Source organism: Pinus tabuliformis, chromosome 1_1, assembly GCF_031772625.1.
Source record: "Pinus tabuliformis cultivar Carrire ecotype Pingquan chromosome 1_1, CPIR1, whole genome shotgun sequence".
NCBI lineage: Eukaryota > Viridiplantae > Streptophyta > Pinopsida > Pinales > Pinaceae > Pinus > Pinus tabuliformis.
Window position 1 is genome coordinate 430,528,258 of NC_142297.1, and position 25,002 is coordinate 430,553,259.

At 38.5% G+C, this 25,002-nt stretch overlaps 1 pseudogene; it reads right to left on the reverse strand.

Annotated features, from left to right (window-relative positions):
- Positions 1 to 17,180: 17,180 nt before the first annotated feature.
- Positions 17,181 to 18,942, reverse strand: LOC149213557 (zeatin O-glucosyltransferase-like; annotated as a pseudogene).
- Positions 18,943 to 25,002: the final 6,060 nt, after the last annotated feature.

Here is a 25,002-nt window from a genome sequence, read left to right on the forward strand (position 1 = left end):
GGTGTGCAAGGGGAATTCAGGACAGACAGAGGCAACCAGAATCCTCAGAATTTGGTAGCGAATCCTGGTATGTTATCAACCTTCAACCTGCAATTTTAGTTAGAATGGAGCAGTGTATTCATCCTTGGGTCAAGGAATTTAATGTGTTTGAGCTATGGGGGAACGGGTTCTAGAAGGGTCGGAGGCATGGAATCAATGGGCTTTAGGTCAGGTCAGTGCCCATAGTTCTGCTCATTCCTATGTTAGTGGAATTTGGGATTTGTTTCTCTCATGGGTGCAGGCATGGTCGAGATGGTCAAGCAAAGGGATGGTGGACATTCACCACCCATGGGGCTGGAAGAGTGGACAAAGGGTTTGGTCTGTGGAGAATAGGGTGGTGATTCAAATTTTTGTGGTGTAGGGAGAGTCAGGGGCTCAAGAAATCCCCTATATGCCATTTGGTGGTAGAGAGGCGAAGGTAGAGAAGCCTAGTCAGTCAATTTATGGGTCAGTCTGGTCTGTGGTCTCGAATTTCCTAAGTTGGGAACCTATGTTTGGATGGAATTCATCTCGGATATTGGTGGTTGTTTTTGATTGATGCTGAGAAATTGAAGCCGACTATGGAAAATGGGGTCTTGATTCCCACTGCCTGGGCATTCTATATGGGGTCGCTAAGAAAGGGGCTCGACAGTTATGGGCTCAGTCCCGCGGTCGACTCAAAACCCATTTCAATTCCTGTATATGTGTCTCGTTGATTAAATCAATTATTGTTGGGAAATGTTGTGATACTACTGATGGAATGGTAATAGTTTTCATGGTCAATTCATTCAAAATCTGCCCTAGATAGAGGAAGGCACACAAAAAAGGTGGCATTAGAATCCTGTGTTGGCATATAATTACTTGTAAACATTAGAGTGGGTTCCTTACTCAGATGGTGTCTTTAAATTTTGAAGCAAGTGTGCAGTTTGGGCATGACTTGTAGCAGCGTCGAGCACCCAACCTGTAGCCTTGTGCCGGTGGAAACCTAAGAGTGCAGGAAAAAAAAGAGAATTTGATAGGGAGCAACAACAAAATGGCTCGAGCGAAGGGAACAAAGAAAAACGAAGGTGGAAGACGAAGACAGGGGATGAAGAGAAAGGCAACCCCGCCACCGCGGAGCCAACCTAGCTCCTCTAGTGGGTCGGCTAGGATGGGTGTTGGGCAGCGGATCCTCCGCGTAATGGTTTTGGGGCTTAAAGCCCACAATTTTGGGTATGTGTATTGTAAATACCCCGCAAAAAGCGAGCACAGAGCACGAGAGTCTAGGGTTGTCCGCCCTAAAATATTGTAATTTAATATAGAGTGTGTCGGCCTACCCATGGTCCGCGGACCATGCGAATGTATAAATAGAGTTAGGCTCTAAGTGTGGAAGTCAGCCTTTAGTTATTCTTGAGATTAAGTGATATGGGTTTTTGAATGTGATATTCGCTCTGAGTCTGTAAGTTTGAATCTTGGGTTGTAGGAGTAGGAAGAGGCTCTGCAGCTGTGTGCGCAGAGGCCTGGTAGAGTCTGAAGTTGTGTGCGCGGACCCCTGCAGCTAAGTGCGCAGGGAGGAGTTGGGATTGTGACGGAACACAAGTTTAATAAAAGCTAAGTTGATTTGGAAATATTTTGCATCCATTTATAGATCTGTATGTTTATGCTTCTGGTATATGTTTATGCATCTTCTTACAGTTTATGATTGTGCGCACTTGTTATGAATGTTGAATAATTGATAAGAATATTGGGCTCACAAAATTAAGTTAATATCTATAATAATAATGCAGTAAGGTTAAAGGATTTAGATCGTTCTTCTTTGCACTCTTTACAGAGCTATGCGAAGGTCAGACAGCTGCGCGAAGTAGTGCGAGCGCACAGGATCAGTTCACGAAATTCCCAGACTTCATTAAGACATCCCTAAGGTGTGAAAACCTGGTTCTAGCACCCTCCTATACTACCTCGAGTGAGACCTCAATCCGCGCTCCACAGACTGTTGCAGAAAGGGCTAGTAGTTTTGGGATTTGTTCGGCTAAAACACTTTTGAACCTGGGTCATGCCCCAACAAGCTAACAAATGGTTCCGTTGCCGGGACCGGGATCTGCCTAAGGGATGTCTGATGTCCGAACACTGGAATCCTACGAAGAAGGAAACTGAAGATTGGTTGGATCAGAAGCTTCACAAGTTCGTGACACAAGAAAATAGAACTCCACAGATATCTGAGAAGAGGTGGTTGGATCGCTAGTATATACGAAAATCCACGAGATCTTCTTCGTGTCCTTCTCTTCAGAGTTGTATGATTGGATCACGAGGTTAGCCGACAGCAAGGGACGATATAAGCTCGATCAACCGATAGTGTGGGCTCCGGAGTTAGTGCGCATACTAGAGGCATCAGAAGATAAGATCGCGCGGGCTGTAGACCATTAGCTTGACTAGATAATAGGGGGTTTATCACTGAATTTGTGATAGACATGACTGTAAGCTACAGCGAAGCAGAAAGATGTTTTGTCAAGGGACTGCGAGGTAAGTACATCAAATCTTTGAATACTTGGATTAAGATGTTGTTATGTGAAAAACGGGTGATGTGAATAAATTAATGATTGGAATGATGTGGAGAGAAAAGGTCTACAAAGGTATCAAAGGGTTAGGAAACAATCAGTTAATTTCACTACTGCGAGCAAACGAGGAAGTACGCTCTCGGGTTTCTATAAGGAGTGCGGTCAGTTTAATAAGATAGCGCATTACGCAGTTATCACCTCCACTCACGCCATCACCCACTTCACCTTCTTCACCCCCATCGTCACTCATCCCACCTCCACCACCCCCACGATTCAGCATGGTGAGCATGATTAAGCTACCAGTATTTAGAGGAGTAGGAAATGAGGACCTGGATCAGTTCTAGATCGTGGTAAGAGCAGTGTAGGAAGCACAAGGGTTATGGACGATAACATTAAAAAGACTACATTAGTGAGTGCACTGCAAGATCGCGTGTTGACATGGTATATCAAACACTCAAATGATCACCCAAATGCAGGAATAGCGGAGATCCAGAATGCGCTGAACAGAGAATTTAGCCAGCGGAAATTAGAGACGTAGCCAATCATCGAATTTAGTCTATTATTTAGTTGATTCCTTAAAGTACACAATTGTTTCTTTTTCTTTTTAAATTCTTCAATAATCTTTTCGTGTATACAACAATTTTATCAAGCTTCTTAAAATTTTAGTATATTCTTAAAATACAAAATTCAAATTCTTAAACAAAGTCATTTTATGTATGGTTGAAATTTTATATCAAATTACATAAATTTGATTAATAAATCATTTTAAATTATTTTTAAATAACTTTATTCTTAATTTAATTATAGTTAAAAAAAAATTCAAATTTATCAATTCATTATAAAATAAAAATATAATTGAAATTTTAAATATATAAATTTTCAATAAAATAATGTATTTCTACTTTCTCCAACTTAACTCATATATGTTGAAAATAATGAAAACTCGTTTTGGCTACATATGGGAAGATAGAATATAGAATATGAGTCAATCTGTTGTGATGGCTCATAAGGGACACTAAGGCGAGTAAGAGAGCTGAAGGAAATAGTCAAACAACTACTACATTTATAACTAGATTGTACTTACATGTCTGATGCTCAAGTAATGTTGTTATGTCTTTCAAAAGACCATGCATATAGTTACCGCGGCTCCAATCTTGTGAATCGATGGGGTTAATTTAAAATTGGAATACTTTAGGTATTTTCGGCACAATTTAGGCCCGCAGTTTTAATACAATGTTACATGAAAATGTGACGCGTTAACCATTCTATATAAATTTATATAGTAAATGGTAGTTAAAAGGAAAAGCGAAAGAGGAATCATATTATTATCTGTTGACACCTATTCCTTGTGATTGGGTAAATATATGTAAATAAATAAATGAGAAATATGAACAGTCATCGGGAGATGAACTGAACAGTGTCTCCCTCATGTATATAATAAACCTATCTGATGGAATAGGATACACGAATCAGTTTTTGTTTTGTGGAGTTACTGCCTGGCCTGACATGGTATCAGAGCCAGCTCCTTTTTTAGCTCTCATGCTCCTTGTAACACCTCTGTCTGTCTGCCATATTCCTTACCTGCGCTCTCTATCTGCCTGAAGGAATTGTCCATGAATGTTTATTGTTCTGCCATATTCCATTTATCAGACCTGCGCCTGACATTCACCTGACATGGGAACGTTTGTTGTTCTGCCATATTCCATTTATCAGACCTGGCCTGACATTCACCTCTGACAATGAAATACGAAAGCCATATTCACCTCTGCCATATTCTCTGCTAAACATTGGTAGCCTGTTCATCTGGATGCGTTGACAGTCTCCCAACACCAAATTCATGTGGCTATCGAATGCCATGAATTTTCCAATCAGGCGACGCCCATCCTATATCATCATCAACCGCCTTTGCTACTGAACTTCTTGTTTGTATCCCATTACAGTAAGGCCATTAAACCGTCGCCTGAAAGAAAAGTGGTGGTCGAGAGTGCCGTTGCGGTTCGAGCTGCAGAAACCGGGTCTCGCAGCGCGGTTTGGCAGTCAGGGTCACTGTCGTTTGCATTCTCTGGAGTCAATTAGAAAGGGAGCCTCTATTTTTTAAATGAATTTATAACCCGATATATGGAGAGATTCACCTTTGTCGTGGAGTCTGGCATTTTACAGTATGAATGATTCTCGAGACGGGACGTAAAGTTGCTTGGAGGCTGTTGAGTTGTGTATGAAACGATTCACGACATCACTGTTGAAGCGTGGGGATCCGAGCAAGAAAACAATGTTTTCGATTGCTTACTTCTGAGCTCGTTTGCGCCTCCTTTTAAGCAACGATTGCCATATTTCTTGAGCTCGTTTGCGGGTATAGCGTATCTCTTTGCATTTTGGGTATAGCGTATCTCTTTGCATTTTGATGGTCATAGCATGTCCTTTTTAAGGTTGGTTTGATAGATTGAAAGACTATTAACTATAGATTGATAGATTGTATGACTGCCGATTGCTAGGAATTGGAGAGGAGTTGTGGGTAATGTTACATGCGCGCCATAAAAAAAAAAGGATCTTTGTATCTTGGTTTGCAATCCCTCTGAATGCCATTCTGGAGGATCTCTTAGTTTTCGGGAAATTGAATTAAATTTGGAGAAGCACTTAAGTTTTTTGCAGTTTTGTGGCGTATTTCATGTGGCATAAAATCAGAGATACATCTGTCTCAAATTATTCTTGAAAATAACCTAAATATTTCTCTATATGACACAATATCTGAGAGTCCAAATACATCTGGACTACATTCTTCAGTTTTTCTTTGGTGAAGGCAGTGCTGTTGAGTGTATTTTATGCTTTAACATTGTGTAGAAGCATGCAAATTGATATTTGAATCTGCTGTCCCATTATATCAGAACTATATTTTTTTTCCATTAAGAGTAAAATTTTTGTAACGAAATTTTATTTGCTACAGTATGCATTCAATCATATCTATGGTGGGAATAGTTCTCACTGGCAAGGAGAACTATCCTGAATGGTCCCAGATGATAAAACACACCCTCATTTTCAATGAGTTGTGGAAAGGAGTGTGTGTCAGAGACAGAGACAATACCCTGTATAACCTACCTCAGACAAAGAGCTCGTCATTTGGGAAAACAAGAACATCAAAGATTATGCATTAATCGCAGCATCTGTAAATGAAGAGGTGAGTCGCCATATTTCGTCATATTCAACCACCTTTGAAGCCTTACAAAAGCTGAAAGAACTCTATGACTCACATTCTGCACTTGAAGTTGTTCAATTCATGATTAAACTCTTCACCCTTGAACTGCAAAATAATGATCCTCTTGCTCTTGCATCTGAAGTAAAGTCTATAATGCATGATATCAAATCTACTAAGGTTGAATTGGATATTCCTCTTACCGCTTTTCTCAAGGCAATTTATCCTACTTACTCCAATTATCTTGAGTCATTGCAAGCAAATGGAAATATCAAAGATATAACCTTTAACTCTCTTGTGAAAAAGTTTGTTGAAAGAGAGAAAGCTTTTGGAAAGAAGGCAACCCCTGAATCTTCTGAAGAGATTGTGTGCCTTGCTCATAAAGAAAAGCATCCTGCTCAAGATTCTACAAGAGGAAGAGGTGGACGAAGAGGAAGAGGAAGATATTTCAGAGGCAGGGGGGGCAGACATTCTCAAGGAGAAAAGGCAGATTTGCACTGCATTCGGTGCAAAATAAATGGATCACATGATGCCTCTACATGCAAGCTACCATGGGACAAAATTGAGCAAAAACGAAACCAACAGAAAGGTAAAATTGATGATACAAACAAAGGTAAAGTACCTGAATCCGCTCACTATGTTGAGGCACAATGTAACATTGGAGTAAATGAAGATTTGTTTAATGCTTCACTTGCTTCATGGAAAAATGATTGGTTGCTTGATTCAGGAGCAACCTGCCACATGACTCATAGAAAAGATTTTTTTGAAGATTTCACTGACAATGTTGATGGAGTAGTATACTTTGCAGATCAATCAAAAATCAAGCCATCAGGGCTTGGCACAATCAGGCTTAAACTGCCTGGTCTTCCAGACTTTCTTCTGCATCATGTTCTATATCTCCCACAGCTCAAGAGAAACTTGTTGTCCTTGGTCCACATCTGCCAGCAAGGTCACTCCATTCATATGTTTGATGGCAAGCTTGAGGTAAGAAAAGCATCTGACCACTCACTTGTCATGAAGGGAATAGAAGAAGAAAGGCTTATCAAGCTGCAAGGAACCTCTGCTCATGCACAACATTTCTCATACAGTTCTCATCATGAAGAAGGTACACTTCCATCAATTTTATTATTGCATGCTATATTTGGAAATTTTAACTATGACAGTGTCTGCTTATTGAAGAAAAATGGTGTTGCTAGTTTGCCTACAATTCCTAGGAAACTTAAGCAATGTGATGCTTGCATTCTAGGAAAGCATAGCAAACAGTCTTTTCATGATTCACATTCAAGAGCACATAGAAAACTTGAACTCATTCATTCAGATTTATGTGGTCCAATGCCTATTCCTTCTGCAAATGGAAATAAATATATCATGACATTTATTGATGACTACACCAGGATGTGTTGGGTTTACTTATTGAAGAACAAATCTGATGCTTTTCAAACATTCAAGAATTTTCATAAATGGATTGAAAATGATGCACAATCTCATATTGGGTCTATTCACACTGATAATGGAAAAGAATACACATCAAATGAATTTGAAAACTATCTTCGCCAACATGGGATCAAACATCAAACAACTGTACCTTATAATCCCCAACAGAATGGTGTAGCTGAAAGAATGGATAGGACAATATTAAATATGGTACGATCCATGCTCTTCTTCAAAAATGTAAAGATAATGTTTTGGGTTGATGCTGTTCTATGTGCTGCATATATAAAGAATAGATGTCCATCTAATGCTATAAGAAACACGACTCCATATGAAATGTGGTATGGACATGTTCCTTCGGTAAAGCATCTCAAGGTCTTTGGTTCCACCTGTTATGCCTTGATACCAAAGGTACATAGAAACAAACTTGGTGCTAGAAGTCGTAAGTGTATCTTCCTGGGGTACTCAAACACCTCCAAAGCATACCACCTCTATGATGAAGTAAATAAGAAGTTTGTTGTATCTAGAGATGTAATTTTTCTTGAATTATCCAAAACTGACAATGTTGTTGAGCGGAAACTTGATCGCTTGGATAGATTCGCAAAAGCAAAATCATTTCAAGAATTTGATAATCAGATTCCACATCTTGAAGGGGGGATTCCTATACTAGATCAACAAGTGGAATCTTCTTCTGAAGAACATTGTCCCCCACATGAAACTCCAACAACGGATGATGCTTTAAGTGATGTAATTGATAGAATTGGGAGACTCAATCTTGATTCAGTCCCAACTCAATCAACGGAGCAGCCTAGACCATCTGAGAAAGGTCCCCCAAAGTGGCTGACAAATGCACTTGAAAGTGTTCATCCTGATGAAGTTGGAAAGACAGGAACCAGAAATTCAAACTGGAAAAATGGAGGTGATGTAGATGACTCTAATTCACTTGTTGATATGGATGTTTTTTATGATTGTGAATTGAACTTGTCTACAGATTTTGAACCAACTTCCTTCAAAGAGGCTGCTTCTCATGATGAATGGAAAGAAGTGATGCAAAAGGAGTATGATGCCCTCATAAAGAATGACACTTGGAAGCTGGTTGATCCTCCATTAGGAACCAAACCAATTGGCTACAAGAGGGTCTACAAGAACAAGTATAAAGTTGATGGCTCACTTGACAAGCACAAAGCTAGGCTTGTGGCAAAAGGTTTTTCACAGAAAGAAGGGGTCGATTATGAGGAGACTTTTTCCCCCACAGCAAAACGGGCTACCATCCGGACACTCTTTGCACTAGCAGCTCAGAACGGTTGGAAAGTCCATCAAATGGATGTAAAAACTGCTTTCTTGAATGGAGATCTAAAAGAGAATGTTTTTATATCCCAGCCTGAAGGATTTGCTGTGAAAGGACATGAACATAAAGTGTGCAAACTTGTGAAGTCCTTGTATGGCCTCAAACAAGCACCACGAGCCTGGTATGAAAAACTAACTAAGCATATTCTGAAACTCAATTTCAAACATTTTGATCTTGATGATGCAACTTTATTTGTCAAGAAAGTTGGAAAAATAGTTGTATATCTTGTGGTATATGTAGATTATCTTTTAATGACAAGGAACAATGAAAGCTACACTGCATCCATAAAGAAGGAATTGGGGAAAAGTTTTGAAATGATTGACTTGGGCTATGTTCATTACTATCTTGGCATTGAAGTAACCCAACATCCAAAGTCCATACTTCTTTCTCAAAAGAAATACATTGGAGATCTTTTGAATAGGTTTGGCATGACAGAGTGCAATCCTCTTACTAATCCAATGGAACAAAACTTAAAGCTCACATCTATTGAAGGAAAGGAATTTGAGGATGCAACAAAGTATAGACAGCTTGTAGGAAGTCTCAACTACCTAACTACTACCAGACCAGACATTTCGTTCGATGTTGGAATCCTCTCCAGGTTTATGCAAAAGCCTTGTGAGGGACATTGGTCTGCTGCAAAAAATGTTCTAAGGTACTTGAAGGGAACTCAAGACTTTGGAATCAAGTATACACATGTAGACGACTTCCGCTTGATTGGATACTCTGATTCAGACTTCGATGGAGAGAAGAAAACTGGAGTATCAACTTCAGGATATGCTATGAGTCTTGGATTAGGAGCTGTCTCCTAGAGATCACGCAAACAATCAGTTCCAGCAGATTCCACAACAGAAGCATAATACGTGGCAGCAGCTGAAGCAACAAAAGAAATTGTGTGGCTCAGGAAAATTCTTGAAGATTTGCAGGTAAAACAAGTACAATCAACTCCACTCATGATTGACAATAACTTTGCAATAAAGTTGGCCAAGAACCCAAAGTTCCATGATCGAACGAAGCACATCAATACTAAATATCATCTTATTTGACATCATGTTGAGGCCAAAACAATCCATCTCCGTCATTGTTCCACAAATGAGCAAATTGCAGACATCTTCACCAAAGCGCTTGGAAGAGAAAAGCTTGAACGATTCAGAATGATGCTTGGACTCACAAACATCCCTTCAGATTAAGGGGGGGAATGTTGACACCTAATCCTTGTGATTGGGTAAATATATGTAAATAAATAAATGAGAAATGTGAACAGTCATCGGGAGATGAACTGAACAGTCTCTCCCTCATGTATATAATAAACCTATCTGATGGAATAGGATACACGAATCAGTTTTTGCTTTGTGGAGTTACCACCTGGCCTGACATTATCAGTAATAATAAGTTGTTTAAAGGTGCTTAGAGTAGTAAGATGTTTTAAGGTGCTCAACAATCAAAGTCGTAGACTATTTTTTCTCCCAAAGCCTACTGCCCGCTTCTTTGATTTTTCTCTCACTTCTGACCCACTCGTATGAACAAAAGAACAGAGAAGGGGAAGTCAAGTAAGAGGTGGGGAAACTGAGAAGTAAATTGGTCTTGTTTCACTTCCTTGCTGGCTTGATTTTGTGTTTTCTTTGTATGCTTGTTAGGAGGGTACAGTTTGCATAATTACTCAAATAGAAGATCGCTAAGATTGCACCTAACGCGTGCTAACTGCTAACTCGTATGGTAAACGTCATCATATTACTCGAACATGGGTGATTTAACTAATAGTAATTCCATGGTTAAACTATAATCACAATACCATATATGCTTGATTTGTTCAATTGCAGGAGGAGGTTGCCGAATCTGATATGGTAAACATTGAATACAGGGTCAATGACAATAGAAAATATTCGTAGTGAGCTGTCAAGAGGAGTGAGACTACAGAGAATAGGAATTTGGCTCAATCCGAACCTAACCTACAACCAAAGGAAAACGGCGGGCCTATTAAATAATTAATAAAATCGATATATTTAATCTTATCCACTTGGGCAGGTCAGTTCAAGAAGAGAGAGAACTGGTTCTTAAATTAAATCAATTATAAACGATGATTAAGAAGTTTAGTATATTCGGTGTCTGCAAGAATCACAAGTGTCTTCTGCATTGTAGGGGTCAAGCATCACAAATCTAGTTGTTATTATAGCAAGTATACTGCCATCTTGCAAATTTGTAATATGGAGGTGTTTCAACTGGGTTTTGAGATAAGTTTTCTTGCATCTTCATTTTTGTCGCCAGTTTTCTCAAGCTATGGTTTTTAAATTCAACTTCCACCATTCTATTTAAAGAATCCATTCTCTTGAACTTCAAATTGTGATGATTCTCTTGAGCTTAAACGAATCGATTCTCTTGAACTTTAAGTTGTCCTGATGCTCTTGAAATAAAAGTTGTGCACCCTAGCCAGGAAAGGCAGCCATAGTAAGGTAGCCAACTTTAAGTTGTGCAGATTATCTTGAACTTAAAGTTGTGCACCAAAGCAAGAAAAGGTAGCCATAGTAAGGTAGCAGTGCATGCAACATTGAGTCGGCAGAGCTCGAGGCAGCGTGTTAAGGGTAGTTGGAGAGGGTAAAACTTTGTTTGGATTGTTGAGGAGAGCAGTGTGGGTGCTTTCGATCCTGTGGAGAGGGTGTGCGAGGGGAATTCGGGACAGACGGAGGCAACCGGAATCCTCAGAATTTGGTAGCAAATCCTGGTATGTTATCAGCCTTCAACCTGCAATTTTAGTTAGAATGGAGCAGTGTATTCATCCTTGGGTCAGGGAATTGAATGTGTCTGAGCTATGGAGGGACGGGTTCTACAAGGGTCGGAGGCATGGAATCGATGGGCTTTAGGTCAGGTCAGTGTCCATAGTTTTTCTCATTCTTGTGTTATTGGAATTTGGGATTTGTTTGTCTCTCATGGGTGCATGCATGGTCGAGATGGTCAAGCAAAGGGATGTTGGAAATTCACCACCCATGGGGCTGGAAGAGTGGACAGAGGGTTGGGTCTGCGGAGAATGGGGTGGTGATTCAAATTTTTGTGGTGTAGGGAGAGTTAGGGGCTCAAGAAATCCCAAATATACCATTTGGTGGTAGAGGGGAGAAGGTAGAGAAGCCTAGTCAGTCAATTTATGGGTAAGTCTGGTCTGTGGTCTCGAATCTCTTGAGTTGGGAACATCTATTTGGATGGAATTCATCTCAAATATTGGTGGTTGGTTTTGATTGACGTCGAGCAATTGAAGCCGACTATGGAAAATGGGGTCTTGATTCCCACTACCTCGACATTCTATATGGGGTCACTAAGCAAGGGGTTCGACAAGTTATGGGCTCAGTCCTGCGGCCGACTCGAAACCCATTTCAATTCCTGTATACGTGTCTCGTTGATGAAATCAATTATTGTTGGAAAATGTTGCGATACCACTGATGGAATGGTAATAGTTTGCATGGTCAATTCATTTAAATTCTGCCCTGGGCAGAGAAAGGCACACAAAAAAGGTGGCATTAGAATCTTGTGTTGGCATACAATTACTTGTAAACATTGGAGTGGGTTCCTTACTCGGATGGTGTCTTTAAATTTTGAAGCAAGTGTGCAGTTGGGGCGCGACCTCTAGCAGCATCAAGCACCCAACCTGCGGCCCTGGGCTGGTGGAAAGCTAAGAGTGTAGAAAAAAAAGAGAATTTGACAGGGAGCGACAACAAAATGGCTCGAGCAAAGGGAACAAAGAACAACGAAGGTGGAAGACGAAGACAGGGGAGGAAGAGAAAGGCAACCCCGTCACCGGGGAGCCAACTTGGCTCCTTTAGTGGGTCGGCTAGGATGGGTGTTGGGCAATAAATCCCCCGCGTAACGATTTTGGGGCTTAAAGCCCACAATTTTGGGTAAGGGTATTATAAAGACCCTGCAAAATGCAAGCGCAGAGCGCGAGAGTGTAGGGTTGTTCGCCCTAAAATATTGTAATTTAATATAGATTGGGTTGGCCTACCCATGGTCCGTGAAACATGGGAATGTATAAATAGAGCTAGGCTCTAAGTGTAGAAGTCAGCCTTTAGTTAGCCTTGAGTTTAAGTGATATGGGTTTTTGAATGCGATATTTGCTCTGAGTCTGTAAGTCTGAATCTTGGGTTGTAGGAGTAGGAAGAGGCTCTACAGCTGTGTGCGCAGAGGCCTGGTAGAGTCCGCAGCTGTGTGCGCGGACCCCTGCAGCTGAGTGCGCAGGGAGGAGTTGGGATTGTGACAGAACAAAAGTTTAATAAAAGCTAAGTTGATTTGGAAATATTGTGCATCCATTCGTAGATCTGTATGTTTATGCTTCTGGTATATGTTTATGCATCTTCTTACAGTTTATGATTGCGCGCACTTGTTATGAATGTTGAATAATTGATAAGAATATTGGGCCCACAAAATTAAGTTAATATTTATAATAATAACGCAGTAAGGTTATAGGATTTAGACCGCGCTTCTTCGCTCTCTTTATAGAGCTATAGGAATGTTAGACAGCTGCGCGGAGCAGTGCGAGCGTGCAGGATCGGTTCGCAAACTTCCCAAGCTTCATCAAGACATCCCTAGGGTGCGAAAACCTGGTTCCAACACCCTCCCATACTACCTTGGGTGAGACCTCAATCCGTGCTCCGCGAACTGTTGCCGAAAGTGTAATATCCCTCCCCTTAATAATAAATAATAAATAATAAATCATAACTGTTAAATAATAAATGATATTAAAAATTATATAAATAATAAAAATAAAAATAGTAATAACCATATTAAAGCTCTAAATAAGAATAAATAGAAATAAAACAAGAAAACTATCAAAAAGAAGGAAATAAAACAAGAAAGCTAAAAATCAAAAGAAAAGTAAAGAAATAAAACAAGAAAAAAAAGTTGCATGCAAACACATGGAGTGTGTGCATGTGGTTCCCCTTCCAATGTTTTGTTCTATTTAATAGATGGTGAGGAGGATGGGAGGTATTCTATCATTCCGAGATTCTATCTTTCATTCTCTTGGGAGAATGGTATACTAAGACCTAGGAGCACTGGTAGTAGTACGTTGATTGAGGCTCGGGGGTGGCCAGTTGCAGCAGAATCCTTGCACAATTGAGCCTACGGTTGGGTGGAGAGTCGTCCCCACAACCTTGTTGTCATCTGGCAAACCTTGATCACAGGTAACATAGATATAAAATTATTTGTCAGCATATTTTTCTATTAAGAAAATAATTTATATTTTTTACTGTTACAGAAAGGGCCGGTAGTTTCAGGATTTGTTCGGCTAAAACACTTCTAAACCTGGGTCAGGCCCCAACAAGCCAACAAATGGTTTCGTTGCCGGGATCGGGATCTGCCTAAGGGATTTCTGATGTTGGAACACTGGAATCCTACGAAGAAGGAAATTGAAGATTGGTTGGATCAGAAGCTTCACGAGTTCGTGACAGGAAAACAGAACTCCACAGATATCCGAGAAGAGGTGGTTGGATTGCTATGTATATACAGAAATCCATAAGATCTTCTTCGCGTCCTTCTCTTCATAGCTATATGATTGGATCGCGAGGTTAGCCGACAGCCAGGGACGATGTAAGCTTGATCAACCAATAGTGTGGACTCCGAAGTTAGTGCGCATACTAGAGGCATCAGAAGATAAGATCACGTGGTTCATATACCATTAGCTCGATCGGATAATAAGGGGTTTATCGCTGAATTTGTGATAGACATGACTGTAAGCTACAGCGAAGCAAAAAGACGTTTTCTCAAGGGACTGCGAGGTAATTACATTAAATCTTTGAATACCTGGATTAAGATGTTGTTATGTGAAAAACAGGTGATGCGAATACATTAATGATTGGAATGACGCAGAGCGGAGAGTTCTACAAAGGTATCGAAGGGTTAGGAAACAATCAGTTAATTTCACCTCCGCGAGCGAGCGAGGAAGAAAGAGCTCGAGTTTCTCCAAGGAGTGTGGTCAGTTTAATAAGACAGCGCATTCCGCAGTTATCACCTCCACTCACGCCATCACCCGCTTCACCTTCTGCACCCCCATCGTCACCCATCCCACATCCACCATCCCCACAGTTCAACATGGCAAGCACGATTAAGATACCTGTATTCAGAGTAGGAAATGAGGACCCGGATCAATTCTGGATCGTGGTAAGAGCAGTGTGGGAAGCATAAGGGGTTATGGATGATAACATTAAAAATACTAGATTAGCGAGTGCACTGCAAGATCGCGCGTTGACATAGTGTTTGAACCCATTTTTAGTAAAATAATATCATATCAATTTGGTTAAATTATAAATGGATTAAATTTTAGATCTTTCTTGATTCTAAATTTATGGGATTCACATAATAATACTATCCTGATTTTTTTTTTTTTTTACAAAGGCTCCATGGAGCCCTTGGTTAACCAAGTAAATTGATCACTTCTATAGATTTCTCTGCAACACCATTAAAAAACTAAAATGGCATCTCATTGTTAACAAGATCATTCTATGCAGACTTGAAAGACTTGAAATTTGATAATATGTAACTCTCACAAGTTTTTAATGAGAGGTTTAAATTTAAACACTCCTTTCATTTAATGTTCAAATTTTAATTCTTTAGTTGATCTCTTAAAGTAGGCAATTGTTTCTTTTTAAATTCTTCAATAATCTTTTAGTGTATACAACAATTTTATCAAGCTTCTTAAAGCTTTAGTATATGCCTCAAATACAAAATTCAAATTCCTAAACAAGGTCATTTTATGCTTCTTAAAGCTTTAATATATGCCTAGAATACAAAATTAAAATTCTTAAACAAGGTCATTTTATACATGGTTGAAATTTGATGTCAAATTATATAAGTTTAATTAGTAAATCATTTAAAATTGTTTTCAAATAATTTTATTTCTAATTTAATTACAGCTGAATTTTTTTTAGATATACCCATTCATTTTAATATAAAAATATAATTAAAATTTTAAAATAAAAATATAATTGAAATTTTAAACATATAAAATTTCAATAAAAAAATAATTTCAAATAGTTTTATATATATATATAATTTCTACAAAATAAACTAAAAAACTATATACACACAATTTATATATTTAAATCAAATACCACGCATAGATTTTACTTATACTTATTATTTAAAACATAAATAAATAAATAAATAAAATTAACGAAGGAAACAATCGCAGTGTCGTCTTCTTATAAACAACTCATATTGAAAATAACATCATTCCCCCATCCGCATTGAGTGAACTAAAAGAAAGGAAAGGAGTTGTGATTTAACACGAGAATCAGTTAATGGAAACACTAGTGGGTCCAAATATACGGAAGGGAGAGGGGGTCCGTGGTGGGGTCTTAATAATTTACAATAATTTACATCACTAATATTACCAATTAACACTTTGAGGGGATCCCATGTTTGAATGTTTGGAGGGTACTCGTCAGTTGTCAGTGTCACGGGCACATCGAAAAGATCGCATAGAGGCATCTTTTCGAAACAGATGTGGCTCTAACATATGGGGAAGAAAGTAGGAATAAAATTGGTAATATTTGATATAATGATATGAGGTTTATGGGTAAGTTTTTCGGGTGTAATTTGTTAGATGAGATTTTAAATTTTATTGAGTATATATATGATTAGTTGTGTTTTAGTTAGAAGAGTAGGTGATTCTATCTGTTTTTGTTGAGGCATAAGTTTATTGCTATTGTGCGGTTTGCAGGAGATTGCACGTAGCCTAGGTTTATAGTGGCACCGAGTTAGATTTAATTTACTGCTATTGTGCGGTTTGCAGGCGGTTGCACGTAGCCTACGTTTATAGTGGCAGCGAGTTAGATTTGATTCTAGGACTGTTCATGATAACTCTCACCCGTTACCGATTGTCCTAGATTAAAAAAAAAAAAAAAATTGGTAATATTTATTGGTAAGTGTTAATTGGTAATATTAGTGATATAAATTATTATGCAAAATATAAATTAATTTAATTAATTAATTAATGTACAATATTAGGTAAATTATAAAATGTAAGTTTCATAGTTTTTATTAAGGAAGAGAATGCCTTGGGGCCATTCAATTCAGAACTGCAAAAAGAACCACAATTGGAAGTGAGCGGCATCAAACGAGCTCATGGATCTGAGGGTTCGAAATCGGACAAAGAACTTGCATTGATCATAATGGAAAACCAGCTAGCTATTATTGCACCCACTCCCGACCCCGGAGGTTGGGGACAAGTGGAGAAAAAAAAGGACAAGAAAGTATAAACTAGCTGGATTTTTTTTTTCTTTTTTCTTTTTTCTTTTTCTGTTTTTTTTCTTTTGATTCCTGTCATTACAGTGACAGCCATATACATATGCTTCAAGCATCTACAAAATATAATTTTTCAAAAAAATAAAATTATGACTTTTTCTATTGAAAAAAACCCTCAAGTAAAACACCTAAATTTTTAACTATAATTAATCAACTTTAAAACCCTTATTTTGCTCCACCCAAACTTAAATTCTAATAAAAACACAAACTCAAAACTTAAATCACAATAAAGCAGGTTAGACGTAAACCTAAATCATAATAAAAGTATAGAATACGTAAACTTAAATTATAAAAAAATCATATTTATATTTGGGTCCAAGCTATCATGAAAGATATTCTGCAAATCAGTTGTCGTAACTCTGTTATGCAACACTCAGTATCATCCTTAAATGAAATGATTTGACGATAGTCATTCTCTTATCTCAGTTTTGAATCAAACATTTAGAAGTGATCATAATTTATTCCAATACTCTGCTACTCATTCCTACAATATTCTAAATTTCAGAATACACATTTAACAGAAATACAGGACCGGATGTGAAACATCAATTAAGTTGGAGGTCCTGATGGCGACTGAGAGATTCATAGAGTTGGAGATCCTGATGGCGACTGAGAGATTCATAGAGACTAAATATTATTTCTTATTTATGTTCAGAAAAATATTCCACAAAAGAATCCAGATTTTGCCAAGCTGCCCCTCCCGCTTCCGAAACTGCCGCAACCGCAGCTTCACTCAACGCCTTCACCCTCCGCTTCATTTCTTCCGACTTCATTAAATATCGCACAGCCCTCTCTACCTCCTTTTCAGCGACACCGTTGCTCGTCTTCATCTCCACCGCCACTTTCGCTTCCCTTGCCAGAAGCAGAGCGTTGCCAGGTTGGTCCGATTGCAGCGGCAACGCCATCATCGGAACGCCCGCGACCACGCTCTCCACAGCCGAATTCCATCCGCAGTGGGTAATAAAGCCCCTGTCGCTTCGTGTGCCAAAATCGCCGCCTGCGGTGCCCACCCTGTTTCTATCAGGTACCGCCCCTCCACCCGTTTCTCGGAGCCTTCCGGCAGTAGCTCCGCTTTCCAGTCCTCCACTGACGCAGCCGTCCTTTCGTCGGCGAGTCTCGAGTCCGGCGGCCGCAGTACCCACAGGAAGGGCTGCCCGCTCGCCTCCAGACCCAAAGCTAGTTCTGTTACCTGCCCTGGAGAAATATATGACTCCGTTCCGAAAGACAAGTACACGACAGAGCCTGGACTTTGCCGATCTAACCATTCCAGGATCTCGGCGTCCCGCCGTGCCCGAATTTTATCTCGACGCGGGAGATCAATCACCGGACCGACAGCCCACACCGGCTTAGACCCATCGCCTCCGACGCCGACGCTCTTGAGATGTCCGAGGAATTTGGGCTCCATTTCGAAGAAAGTATTAACCAGAACTCCATCCGCCATCCGCGTGAAATCCATATGCCGACTGAGTGCCGCCGTCACAAAGTCTGGTAACGCCATGCTGCCGACGCCATCGCCGATCTCCGGCAGCGACCGCGTGGACTCTGCATCCCAGAACATGGCCTCGAAGCAGAGCCACATGTGCGCGCTCATGGGATTAAAAGTAAACGACCGGACGCCGAACTCCGCCGCCACGCGGGCAGACCAGCCCATGAACAGATCGTAGATGAGAACCAGGCGTTCGGGAGGCTGCAGGCCCCTGGATTCGTAGTACTCGCGGCCGGTCAGCTCCGCCATGAGAGCCTCCAAGGGTTTCTCCATTTTGATTACAAGATCAAATATGATGGGCACCATATCGCGGGAGACTTTGTTGAGATTCTGGCGGCCCGGTGGCAGAGGAGAATCGGGGACCGATAAATCCTGAAAATAGAAGGGTAGATCACCCCATCCCTCGGCGCGGGGGCTCAGAAATTGGATATTTGAAGGGAGGGTAACGTAGATAACTGTTACGCCTCTCGTCACCAACATTCTCGAGAGGTGAAGGAATGCATTGAAGTGACCGTGGCCTAAGAAAGGCAGCAATATTGCGTACAATCCTCTTGTTCTTTTGCTGCAGCCTTCCATGGCCATGGCTTCTGATCGATGAATTCTAACTCATCTGACAGTCTCCGATTATACTAGGTTTTATATTGATATATTCTTTTTTCAGTTTTGTCTTGAAGTGTAAGTGATTCATTCAACGTGAACTCAACGCCAAAAGTTGAACAGCGGAAATTAAAAAATGGCAGGCTATCGTCATTGATGACGTTGTATGCAAGGAAAAGTTTATAATGTTTTGAGTTATTTTGCTAAAGTAAAAGTTTATAATGTTTTGAGTTATTTTGCTAAAGTTTAGTTGATACAATCTGTGTGAGCAACTGTAATCTTTTATCTTTCCTATAATATGTATTTCGTTGATAGAAAGATAAAGTTTAGTTATTACATATAATATTATTTTATATTTTAAGACTATAATATATATATATATATATATATATATATATATATATATATATATATATATATATATATATATAATATTTCATCTTAATTATATATATAAATAATATTTAATATTAATTATATATAAATTAAAACAATATTTTTTATATAAATTATATTTAATTTTAATTATAGATAAATTAAAAAAATAGTATTTATTTAAAAAATAAATCAAATTAATATATATAATTGTTGATTGTAAAATAATAATAAAAACTACTATTTATTTTTAACAATACTACGTATTTGTTATATTAATTATATTCTTGGTTGCAGCAAAATATACAGGTGAGTTATATTGTAATTTGATAGTGGGTTTATATTTTGTTATTTTTCGTAGGCAAAGTTTATTTGTTTATGATCAATGCAAAATGATACAACTGATGCAATACTCTTATTTATCTTGCTAGTATATACTCTGATACAATTGATGCAATACACTTATTTATCTTACTAGTATATATTTGGAAAAATTGAGATAACAGGATTACACTATAAAAATGAGACATAGCAAGATGAAGCTAAGCACGAGGATAAGTCGAGCGGTTGAGATCAATGCACAAATTCTGAACTTCAAAAGGGTTACTCTGTTCTTCCAGAGGAGGTCCCAACTTTGCCATCTAAAGTTAAAGGACTTCGATCATGGAGTGCAATGCACCAACCTCATTTTCAAGCTTCACAACATGTCTACCTTTGGCATCAATAGTCTCTGAGTTTTCGTAGGCCAACACCCTTTGACAATACACCAGGTCCTTTATATCTAAGAGCTCCACCTTGATTTTTGCCAGCTCCTTTGCACATTGCATGCACACAATGAGAGTCAAGGAGGGAGGAAAATGTTGTTGACAAACCAAAGTTTGGTGTGATGCCTCCTTCTCTGACACCTAACCAATGTGAGGGTGTTAGCTTCCCCATGAAATTGAAGCCACCCTCCCAAAATACCTCAGTAAAGTAGTGCACCAATATATATTTTCTTATGAGAGCCACCCCTGAGCCTACTCAAGCAAGCTGAAGTACTGGAAATAAGGAAAAACACAAACCTAGTCCCAGAGAAAGACCGAAGTCTTGCACCCTAGATAGGAATCCAGGGTCTTTACACTAGGCAAACATAATCCAATCTAACTCAGGATGAAATTCAACATCAAACGGTAAGAGACAGTGAACTCTTCTGGAATATATAACTATGTCCTTCCAAAATCAAGCCTGAGCCTCTAGGACCCCAATATGGGATACTTATTTCCTTGGGTGGAGAGAGAGAGAAACCATAATTTGCAGAAGGAGGCTCAAGAAATTGGGTTGTCTAGTCGGAGCCATGAGGAGTAAATGTTGCACGGAGGGAGAGAGGGCTCACATGGAAACCAACATTGCTAACCTGCAATGAACCATGGATCTTGAAGCCGACATGAAGACTCTCATGCTTAACTACAGACTCGGTTCATTTGTGATCACATGGATGGGATATTTCGAGCCACACAACAGGGGAGTAGGGAGAGGTGTTATCATACCATCAAATGAAGGAGGACAATGAGAGCTCGTGTTGTCGACATTTGAGGGGTGACAAGGGATGACAAGGGTGCATAAAACATTCTTTCTTATCCAAGGATAAGGGAGTGGATATGGGGGGTACATTGAGGGGCTAGTCATAAAGAAGGGTTAGGGTAAAGGGCTAAGACTATGAACCCCATTAATTTCCAATTTTCCCTTAGATAAAAACAAGGTTTTTTTTCCATAAGATCAACTCCTTTGTTAAGGTTTCAGAGGATGTGCCAAGATTGAAAGATTTCAAAGGAAGGGAGAATACTTTGAGAACGAAGAAGGGTTTGGTTTCGATGGTTGTTTTGAGTAGGGGAAGAGCTTCTTAGGTAATTTTCCTATTCTCTAAATAACTATAAAAATAACTGATAATAATTCTAAAACTATAGGAACAAAGCATTCAAAATGAAGACCATGGATGCATTGTCACTATTCATCATCAGCAGAATCCATCAGAGCGGGGTCCTTCACAGTAGAACCAGGCAGCTCTGAGTGAGGTATGTGCGGGATGTGCTGCTTGATTTGGCTTAGTCAGCCACTCTGTTGCTGGTTTTGGAACTGAATTTTTTGCAGTTCTTTGGTGACATTTGAATTCAACGATTTCCCACGAGGGGCTGCATACATGTCAGAAGGGAATTGTTCAAGAGATTTCGCCAAAATGCTCTTCGTCATCTAGAATAGGTGCACAAACTGCTTGTACTACATTACTCTTCCACGAGTATGGACTGGAACTGGGGCCACTGCTTGCCACTCATCCATGTCCAAATCAAAGTCTTCCACTCTATGTCGGACTTCTTCTTCCCACTTTGTGATTAGTTTCCTAATCGGGTTGGAGTTGTTGGCATGCTAAACTTGGTTTGCTTCATCAATTATATGTGAGGCTGGCTTATATCCTCGTCCCATCCCAGCCGACCCATTAGAGGAGCTAGGTTGGCTCCCCGGTGACAGGGTTGCCTTTCTCTTCCTCCCCTGTATTTGTCTTCCACCTTCGTTGTTCTTTGTTCCCTTCGCTTGGGCCATTTTGTTTTCGTTCCCTGTCAAATTCTCTTCTTTTTCCTTCAGTCTCAGCTTTCCACCAGCTCAGGGCCGTAGGCTGGGTGCTCGACGCTACTATAGATCGTGCCCCAATTGCACACTTGCTTCAAATTTTAAAGACACCATCCGAGTAAGGAACCCACTCGATTGTTTACAAGTAATTGTATGCCAACACAGGATTCTAATGTCACCTTTTTCACGTGCCTTCCTTTGCCCAGGGCAGAGTTTAAATGAATTAACCATGCAAACTATTATCATTCCATCAGTAGTATTGCAGCATTTTCCAACAATAATTGATTTCATCAACGAGACACATTTACATGAATTGAAATGGGTTTCGAATCAGCCGTGAAGTAAGCCCATAGCTCGTTGAACCCCTTGCTTAGCGACCCCATATAGAATGCCCAAGCAGTGGGAACCAAGACCCCATTTTCCATAGCCGACTTCAATTTCTCGGCGTCAATCCAAACCCACCACCGATATCCAAGATGAATTCCATCCAAACAGAGGTTCCCAACTCAGGAAATTCGAGACCACAGACCAGACTGACCCATAAATTGACTGACTAGGCTTCTTTACCTTCGCCCCTCTACCACCAGATGGTATGTCTGGGATTCTTGAGCCCTTGACTCTCCCTACACCACAAAAATTTGAATCACCACCCCATTCTCCGCAGAACCAACCCTATGTCCACTCTTCCAGCCCCATGGGTGGTGAATTTCCACCATCCCTACACTTGACCATCTCGATCATGCATGCACCCATGAGAGACAAACAAATCCCAAATTCCACTAACACAGGGACAAGCAGAACTATGGACACTGACCCGACCTGGAGCCCATTGATTCCATGCCTTCGACCCTTCTAGAACCCGTCCCCCCATAGTCGAGACGCATTCAATTCCCTGACCTAAGGATGAATACACTGCTCCATTCTAACTAAAATTGCAGGTTGAAGGTCGATAACATACTAGGATTCACTACCAAATTCTAAGGATTTTGGTTTCCTCTGCTTGTCGCAAATTCCCCTCACACACCCTCTCCACAAGATCGAAAGAACTCACACTGCTCTCCTCAACAATCCAAACAAAGTTTTACCCTCTCTAACTATCCTTAACATGTTGCCTCTCTCATGCATTAACCCTCGCATGCTTACCACTACCACTCTAAGTGTTGGCTGCATGCGGAGGTTGGCCGTGACGCTCTTAATGAGCCACAGTAATCCTTGGTCCCGTACAAGCCCACTAGGATCGGCTTGCAACTCGATCGAGACGTCTTTACAACATTTTTTAATAAAAACCTGGATTTGATTTAGAAACTAATATCTTTATCATTGAACACTCAAACATTGTAATTTTATAATTTCACGTTTATCTCTATCACCCACTTTTTAAAAATTTCCAAAACATTATAATTTCATAACTTCATATTTGTATCCGGAACCCACTCTTTAAAAATTTCCAAAACATTAAACTAACTCTCTATCTTCTAATTATTATTATTAGAATACAAAGATACCAATTTTCTCTTCTTTCTTATAAATTATTGAAAAAACAATATATATTTGAATGAGATATTATATATGGTATTTAATTTTTGAAGTTGCTCAACCTAATCAAGAGATGTAAAGAACTAGTTTCCACTAAGGGGAAAGGAAGGATGAGAGGTAAGGAACAAGTCTCCACCAATGGAAAAGGAAGGAGGCATGGGATGAGGAAGTGGCTCGACCAAAGAGAATAAATAAGTTGGAGTGAACAGAGGAAAGATGGTTGATCAATCTCATTCTCGTAACTAAAATTAGAATTTGAAATTAATTATATTAACTAAAAATAAAGTATTAAAATATAAAATTAATTATATTTAAAATTTTCATAAATTATATAAATCTTTAAACATATTTAAATACCAAAATCTTCATTTTCCGTGGAAAACAATTTAACTTTGAAATTTATGATTTATCCCTATAAATCATAACCATAAATCATGTCAATGCTTCCCTTTTCTCCTTTATAATATATCATACCCGCGAGCAAATAAATAAAAACTTTTTCTTATCTCACCTGTAATTAATCCACAATAAAACATACGATGTATAAAAATTAGAAATAAAAAATATCATTCATTTAATTTGCTGGGAATAATTAATAACCACACAGGCATGCCTGTAACAACTTCACAACCAAATGAATGATCAATATAAATAAATATTAAAATTATTATTAGAATAAATTCGTATAAATGATTACTTAAAAAATGCGGGATATAATATCAATAAATATTAAATTAATAATTACATTATAATGATATGGATGATTATTATTATTTAAATATTTATTATAATTTAATATGAATATTTAATAATATAGTTTATTTATTAGATTTTTTTGACAATATATATTAGATATAAAAGTTTTATTAAAGGGGTTAAAGATTTTATTTGTAAAATTTGAAATTGAGTGGAAGGGATAATATTACAATGTGTTAATCATTTTATTTTTTTTAAAAAGTATTTTTCATTTGATTTTGTCACATATTTAGTAGAAATTTTTTAGAATGATAAATTTAAGCTAAAAAATTACATAATTTGAGTATCCCAAAATATTTTAAAATGTTAATTCATTAATACATTTATGAATACATTTTAGACCACTAAAATCACAATCTCACTAAAATACACTTTAAATTTTAGTTAAATTAACAAAAAAAAAAAATTAACAACACAAATTATAAAATAATCCCTTAATAATCTTGGAATGTTTATTATTATGGTATACTTACACATCGTGTGTGTGAGAGAAAACTTTTACATGGTAGCTTAGGTTATATGGTTTGTGATCATCCTAACATTTTAAATTTCATGGAAATATTAATTAAATTATTTAATTTGTAATTATTTTATAATTAAATTATTTAATGTGTAATTATTTTATAAATTAAAAAATATATATTTATAAAATAAAGTGGATATAATTAATTTATTTTTAGTTGTTTTTAAGTATAATTTTCTGAAAGTTTTTTGGTTTATTTTCAAATCTAATTTGTCTAAAATCCCTTTGGGATTCATTGAAATCACAAGTTTGATAGATAAACTCTGCACCATCAAAATACCCAAAAAAAAATTCAAAGTACTAAATCTATATATATATATATATAAT